This window comes from Tachyglossus aculeatus, chromosome 18 (genome assembly GCF_015852505.1).
Source record: "Tachyglossus aculeatus isolate mTacAcu1 chromosome 18, mTacAcu1.pri, whole genome shotgun sequence".
Taxonomy (NCBI): domain Eukaryota; kingdom Metazoa; phylum Chordata; class Mammalia; order Monotremata; family Tachyglossidae; genus Tachyglossus; species Tachyglossus aculeatus.
Window position 1 is genome coordinate 6724143 of NC_052083.1, and position 8226 is coordinate 6732368.

An 8226-nucleotide genomic window follows, 5' to 3' on the forward strand; every position below is an offset into this window, starting at 1 on the left:
AATAATAACCGTTGTGGTATTTGTTAAGCACTTGATATGTGCGAGGCACTGTACTAAGCGCTTAGCCCTGTACTTTCCCACAGTTTCAGGGTAGTTTCAGGGTTTGGGCATGGATAAAACAATAATAATAATAATAATCCTTATGGTATTTGTTAAGCGCTTGCCATGTGCCAGGCACTGTACTAAGCGCTTAGCCCTGTACTTTCCCACAGTTTCAGGGTAGTTTCAGGGTTCGGGCATGGATAAAACAATAATAATAATAATAATAATCCTTATGGTATTTGTTAAGCGCTTGCCATGTGCCAGGCACTGTACTAAGCGCTTAGCCCTGTACTTTCCCACAGTTTCAGGGTAGTTTCAGGGTTCAGGCATGGATAAAACAATAATAATAATAATAATCCTTATGGTATTTGTTAAGCGCTTGCCATGTGCCAGGCACTGTACCAAGTGCTTAGCCCTGTACTTTCCCACAGTTTCAGGGTAGTTTCAGGGTTCAGGCATGGATAAAACAATAATAATAATAATAATAATCCTTATGGCATTTGTTAAGCGCTTGCCATGTGCCAGGCACTGTACTAAGCGCTTAGCCCTGTACTTTCCCACAGTTTCAGGGTAGTTTCAGGGTTCAGGCATGGATAAAACAATGATAATAATAATAATAATCCTTATGGTATTTGTTAAGCGCTTGCCATGTGCCAGGCACTGTACTAAACGCTTAGTCCTGTACTTTCCCCACAGTTTCTTCTTCCTTCCTTCTCTACTTCTCATGTGTAAAATGGGGGATTGAGACTGTGAGCCCCACATGGGATGGGGACTGTATCCAACCTGAGTTACTTGTATCCACCCCAGTGCTTAAAGCAGTGCCTGGAACTTAGTAAGCGCTTAACAAATACTACAATTTTTAAAAAAAAATTTTATTCTACTGACCTCAAAGAGTCATCCATAGCGTGACCAGCAGTGAACCCTGGTAGATTTGGTTCGGGGCCGACTCTCCAAGAGGGCACTGGGGCATTTGCTTGGTGGATTTGCTCCCCCCATTTAGCCATGACCTCTTGTGCCACCACAGAAATACAAGCCCTGCCCGAGGGGTACGAGAATCTGTCTAGCCTGTCAAGGAGAGCTAATCTGGCCCTGAATGCTGCCTAAACAGGTGTCAGCAGCGTTATTTTCCCCCCACTCATCACCTAAAGGGCTATCAAAAAATATAATCAGGACAGCATTTAACACTCTCCTCATAGATATCCTGTCCCTGGACGCTATCGGGACATCACTGTGGTTTTAAAAATACTTAGGACACGCTGCTATCTGTCAGTGACCTTGAATTAGAACCCGTGGAAGCAAGTTATCTCAAGTGTCAGTGAAGCAGATAAAATTCTCAGCAATCCTCAGCATAACAAGTGCTTCAGCTACATAAGCCATCATTCGGAAAGCAACCGAACGCTAAAAATCCATGAACGGCGCTGATAAACGGTTCCTGTTTTTCTTGCAATTATTTTTCGAGAAAGAAAAAAATGGAGAATCTATTCATGACAGAAGCAAATTAAAATGTCACGTATTTTCTCTGCTTTGTGAGTCAAGTTCCCCTGCTTTTCTGACGCCTAACCCAGCTTCAGTAGGAGCACGAAAACACAAAAGAATCCTCTGTTTGACAGCCAGTTATGCCGAATATTGGATGAATGGAAGGTGAAATACTTTTGAGGGACTGGGGTCCATTTTCTCAAATATCTCCTTGTGACCTGGGTCATTCTGCTTTGCTCCTGCCCCTCACTGCCCCCTCATACTCCCATTCATATTTTCATTCTTTTCTTCAGCAGAGGACAGCGGAGGAACAGTAGCATGAGAAAGAAATCTGTTCTCAGGAACCTCTCAAAGAACAGCTCTACCTTGGGCCGCTTGAGGGAAGAAAACGAGAGAAAAATAAAACACAGACAACTTCAAACTAACAGAGCAACACTTTCCTTATATGACCTTAAGATAAGAGAATAAAAAGACTTTTAGCCATGAAGCCTTGGTACAAGCACTTAGTACAGTTCCTTGCGCACAGCAAATGCTCAGTAAATCCGATTGAATGAATGAATGGCCTATCTTTGATTATGCAAAAGCATTCTGGTCCTTTACCCAAGAGATGTGATATTTTGAATGTCGTGCCTCCCAACTTCCGTAGACTGAATGCAGCAAATATGGATTCTACTAAAGGAGAGAAGTTCTTTGTGAGAGGTGTTGTGGAAATCCCCGTAACCTGAAAACCTTGCAGCTTTGCTCTTGTAATCTGGGAAAGAAGGGCTCATGGTTCACTGGAGCTTCTCCTGATGGCTTTGGAGTACGATAATAATGATAATAATTATAATAACTGTGGTCTTTTTAAGTGTTTTATGTGCCAAGAACTGTGCTAAGCACTGAAGTAGATACAAAATAATCAACTCAAGCACAGTCCCTATCATCATCATCATCATCAATTGCATTTATTGAGCGCTTACTGTGTGCAGAGCACTGTACTAAGCGCTTGGGAAGTACAAATTGGCAACATATAGAGACAGTCCCTACCGAACAGTGGGCTCACAGTCTAAAAGGGGGAGACAGAGAACAAAACCAAACATACTAACAAAATAAAATAAATAGAATAGATATGTACAAGTAAAATAAATAAATAAATAAATAGAGTAATAAATATGTACAAACATATATACATATATACAGGTGCTGTGGGGAAGGGAAGTAGGTAAGATGGGGGGGATGGAGAGGGGGACGAGGGGGAGACATGGGTGTCACTGTCTATGGGAGAGGTAGAACAGATTCCCATTTTACAGACATGGAAACTGAGCCACAGAGAAGTTAAGGCCAATGGCAGAACTGGGATTAGAATCTGGGGACTCCCGGCTCAGAGACAATACTCTTTCCACCAGGAAATCTATAGATAACCCTCCAAATCCACGTTAGCCAATAGATTCAGCCCAATAGGTTCAACCCAAATGTTTTTCCAACCTTAAAATCTAGAAAAACTGAGTGATTCGAATTTTTCAATCCTCCGTGTCCCCAGTGATCTTCATACCTGTGCTAAAAAGCACCCAACTCACTCACAGGTGAGCAGGGAGAAGAGAAGAGGCAAGCGCCCTAGATAATACATACCGTTCTTTTAAAATGGTATTTGTTAAGTGCTTCCTGTATGCCAGGCACTGTACTAAGCGCTGGGGTAGATACAACCAAATCAGGTTGGATACGCTCCTTGTCCCCCGTGGGGCTCGTTGTCTAAATCAGAGGGAGCAGGAATTAATCCCCATTTTACAGATGAGGTCACTGAGGCCCAGAGAAGTGAAGTGACTTGCCCAAGGCCACACAGCAGACAGGTCCTCTGACTCCCGTGCTCTTTCCACTAGACCACACTGCTTCTGCATAAGGGCATTCTCCACAACCCAATCCTCACTGTGCACCTGTGAAGATAATGGATTGTGCAGTTGTGTTTCCCTGCAGCTCCTTTTGCTATTTTTGATTCTGTCTCTTGGCATCACACAACCCTCTTGAAGTCTCTGCCCTGAAACACCACCCCCATACACAGCTCCTTGCAAAAGGGTAACGCCGGAGAGTTGGTGGGGAGAATTAGCTGCCAAACGACATTTCTGTTACCGATAATGGATTTATCTTAATTGCAAATGAAAGTGCTAATTACTCTAACTCTGCTGTGTTTCCTCCGCTGTCAGTCACTTTCCTTTGATTTGTGTTCTTTGTGAACAGACTTTAACCCATCAATCAGAACCCTTTTTCAATTCAGTGGCAGCTGCTGATTGTGATTTCCCGTCCTTTCCACAATTCAGCTGGGTCTTGTTTGAGGCAAGATATGGATTTGGGCTTTTCCCCAAAATCCGCTTGGCATTTGCTATTACTTGCTATGTTTCACAGATGGATCAGTCAGGCTTTCCGGGCGGGCGGTGGGTGGGAGGGGGAGAAGAGGGAAACTATTTATAAATGTGTTTTTCTTTTTAATTTGTCTCCTACAGCTCTCCCATCTCCAAAGCCCTTCTGAAATCTCTCCTCTTCCAAGGGGCTTTCCCCAGTTCATTTTTCTTCTCCTGAGGTCCTAATTTCCCTCCAACCCCGTTCACACTTATTATGCTCACAACCTTCTGTAGCACTTCAAGCCCCTTGCGGGCTGAAAACGTGTCATTTCACTGTTTTGAACTCTCCCAAGTGCTTAGTTCAGTGTTTTCTAAACCTCTGTGGACATTCAAAAAGTACTGCTGCTACTACTATCATCAATCGTATTTATTGAGCGCTTACTGTGTGCAGAGCACTGTACTAAGCGCTTGGGAAGTACAAGTTGGCAACATATACAGTCCCTACCCAATAGTGGGCTCACAGTCTAAAAGACTACTACACAGTCTACTACTACTACTATTACTAGTGTGGCTGCTGTGTACTTCCCAAGCGCTTAGTACAGTGCTCAGCACACAGTAAGCGCTCGATAAATACGACTGAATGAATGGATGAACTGCTAGTAATAATGATGGTATTTGTTCGTAGCTTAGTGGAAAGAGCCCGGGCTTGGGAGTCAGAGGTCATGGGTTCTAATCCTGGCTCCGCCACTTGTCAGTTGCGTGACTTTGGGCAAGTCGCTTAATTTGTGCCTCAGTAACCTCATCTGTAAAATGGGATTAAGACTGTGAGCCCCACGTGGGACAACCTGATAATCTTATATCTATCCCAGTGTTTAGAACAGTGCTTGGCACATAGTAAGCACTTAACAAATACCATTATTATTATTATCATATGGAGAAGCAGTGTGGCTTAGTGGAAAGACCCAGGCTTGGGAGTCGGAGGTCGTGGGTTCTGATCCCACCTCTGCTAGTTGTCTGCTGTGTGACCTTGGGCAAGTCACTTAACTTCTCTGTGCCTCAGTTAGCTCATATGGAAAATGGAGATTAAATGTGTGAGCCCCATGTGGGACAACCTAATTACCCTGTATCTACCCCAGTGCTTAGAACAGTGCTTGGCAAATAGTAAGTGCTTAACAAATACCATAATTATTATTATTATATTCCAGACACTGTACTAAGCGCTGGGGTGGATACAAGCAAATCAAGTTGGACACAGTCTCTGTCTCACATGGAGCTCACAGTCTCAATACCCAGTTTACAGATGAGGGAACTGAGGCACAGAGATGTGAAGTGACTTGGCCAAGATCACACAGCAGACAAATGGTGGAGCCGAGATTAGAACTCATGACCTTCTTACTCCCAGGCCTGTGCTCTATCCACTTCGCTATGCTGCTTCTCCATGCTACTACTATTACTACTGAAACTACTACTACCATTGTTACTACGAATACTACCGCTGAATGGTAATAACCATGATATTTGCTAAGTGCTTACTGTGTCCCAAGCACAGGGGTGAATTCAAGATAAGCGGGTTGGACACAGCCCCTGTCCGACATGGGGCTCATAGTGTAAGTGAGAGGGAGGACAGGCAATTTCATCCCCATTTTACAGATAAGGAAACTGAGAAGCCAAATGACTTGTCCAAGGTCACACAGCAGACAGGTGGCAGAGCTGGAATCAGGACACAGTTCCCCTGATCTTAGGGCCATGCTCTTTCCAGTAGGCCCTTCTGTTTCTCATCCATTGGCCTAATTCAGCGCTTAGAACAGTGCTTCAGCGCTTAGAACAGTGCTTTGCACATAGTAAGCGCTTAATAAATGCCATTATTATTATTATTATTATTAATGGAAAGAGCACGGGCCTGGGAGTGAGAGGACCTGGGTTCCAATCCAGCCTCTACCAATTTCTTGCTGCGCGACCTTGGGTAAGTCACTAACTGCTCTGTGCCTCAGTTTCTTCAAATGCAAAATGGAGATTAAATACCTGTTCTCCCTCCTACTTAGACTGTGAATGCTGCTGCTGCTGCTGCTGCTGGTGGCATTTGTTAAGCGCTTACTATGTGCAAAGCACTGTTCTAAGTGTGAAGACTGTAGGACAGGGACTGTGTCCAACCTGATAAACTTTTATCTACCCCCGTGCTCAGAACGGTGTTTAAGGCATAGCAAGTGCTTAACAAAACACAATCACAATAATAATAATCTATTTACTTTTCATCTTTCCATTCTCTTCTTCCTCCTACCTGTAATGTATTTTGTGTCTGTCACCCCCACAAGAATGCCATCTCCTTGAGGACAGGGTTCGTGTCATTACTACTCTTGTACTCTCCCAAGCGTTTAGTTCAGTGTGCTATAAAGTGGGACTTCTCTGTGACTGCAGACTGCATGGGTGACTGACTTAGAGTTGACACTGCTGATATTTTCTCAGATAACTTGACAGCTCTCAAATGAAAATTCCCAACATAGATCAGCACCAAGAGCAGTCTATGACAGGAAGGGTTCTCTCTTCTCAGATCACCTCACTCTGCCTCCCCTCCCCAAATACCACCCCCTGAATAAGCTGTTAATTTCATTTTAATTTGTTACCTCATCGACCCATCTCGGGTCAATCTGAGCCAGACTGGACCCTCTCCAGGCTTTGGACGCCAAATGAGTCCGTCACTGACAAGTCTCGATCTCCGAGAGGCAGGCAGAAGGAGTTGGGTTCTAATCCTGGCTCTGCCACTTGTCTGCCGTGCGACCTTGAGCAAGTCACTTAATTTCTCTGAGCCTCAGTTTCCTCATCTGTAAAAAGGGGATTGAGACTGTAAATCCTACGTGGGACAGGGACTGTGTCTGACCTGATTAACTTTTCATTCACTCATTCAGTCATATTTCATGAGCACTTACTGTGTGCAAAGCACTGTACCAAGTGCTTGGGACTTGCATCTACCCCAGCGCTTAATACAGTGCCTGACACTTAGTAAGCGCTTAAAAAGTACCATAAAAGAGGCAGGTGACCAATTTGAGGGGTCACTAGCTAAACCCAGAGACAACCAAGTAGAATGTTACCCCTGCGCCCTGCTCCCTTCTCTCGGGGACAGACCTGTGTTGCCTCGTGGCCTTGGGCAAGTCAATTAACTTCTCTGTGCCTCGGTTTCCTCATCCATAAAATGAGGATTAAATACCTGCTTCCTCTTCCTTTTAGTCTGTGAGCCACAAGTGGGGAAAAGGATCGGGTCTGATCTGACTGTATCATATCTACCCCATCACTAGGTACATAGTACGTGCTTAACAAATACCATAGTTCGTATTAATGACCTAGAGAGACTACGGCCCTGGTGACTCATGAGCCGGTGAGATAATTTTAGCCAGCCATTTTCCAGAAGGGGAGGAGAGCAGCGTGCTCAGAGATGAGGCGATAATTCCCTGACACAGAGCAAGCGCTCATCAGATATAACAGTAATGTTGAGGAAGAGGATGAACTTATGTGAGGCAAACTGATCTCGGAGCCCAACTGGAAGGGATGGATTTGCTTGTCACCCTCTCACTCAATCGCTCCTGTGCCGGTTGGCATCCCGAATAGGTAAAATGATCCTGCTACCAAGCTAAACTCCCCAGGCCGGAGATTTTTCAATGCCGGGGGTAAGGAATGGGGGCTGTGTGTGTGTGATTCACTAGCGCTTGGGACTTCTGAGGATGAAAAAGAGAGATGGGGATGCAAGAGAAGAATGATATGAACTTGAGGTGATTCTCTTGAGAGGCAGGGTACACAAAAAAGAGGTGGAAGAGGGAATTATAAAACACAAAGCATTTCATTCGCAGCAGGTCCTGAGCCAGGAAAGACTCACATTTGGGCAGTAAATGACAGGGCTGCTGCTTTTCTCTTGGAGAGCTTCCTTCATTTACAAAGGTGGATTTGGAGAGCAGTGGCCAGATTGGTCCTGGAGAATTATTGGCTCGGCATTTTCCCCTCAGACTGAGTGAACTGTCTGCCTTGTCTCCATCCCCATCTTCCCTGTTTCCCGTTCAACGTCTGAGCAGAAACTTTCAGCCCAGCTTCCATGTCTCACGTACTCTCCCAACTCACCGTATTCCATGGTGGCACTGCTTTGTTTCCTCGCCTATTCCAGGAGGATCGTGAACAACGACTGAAGCAGTCATGGACAGGCGATATCTTGTGGACCAGTCCAACAAACTCTGGTTATCTTGCAGGGGAATTTGGGCTATCGATATCTTGGAATATAACAGGAGGTCTTAGGGAATCGTAATGCCCTGAATTTGGAAAGAGCTTCAGAAAAATTCCAAAGCATTCATTAAGAACATTTACCTTATAAACTCATGGTGGGCAGGGAACATTTCTACCAACTCTGCTGTAGTGT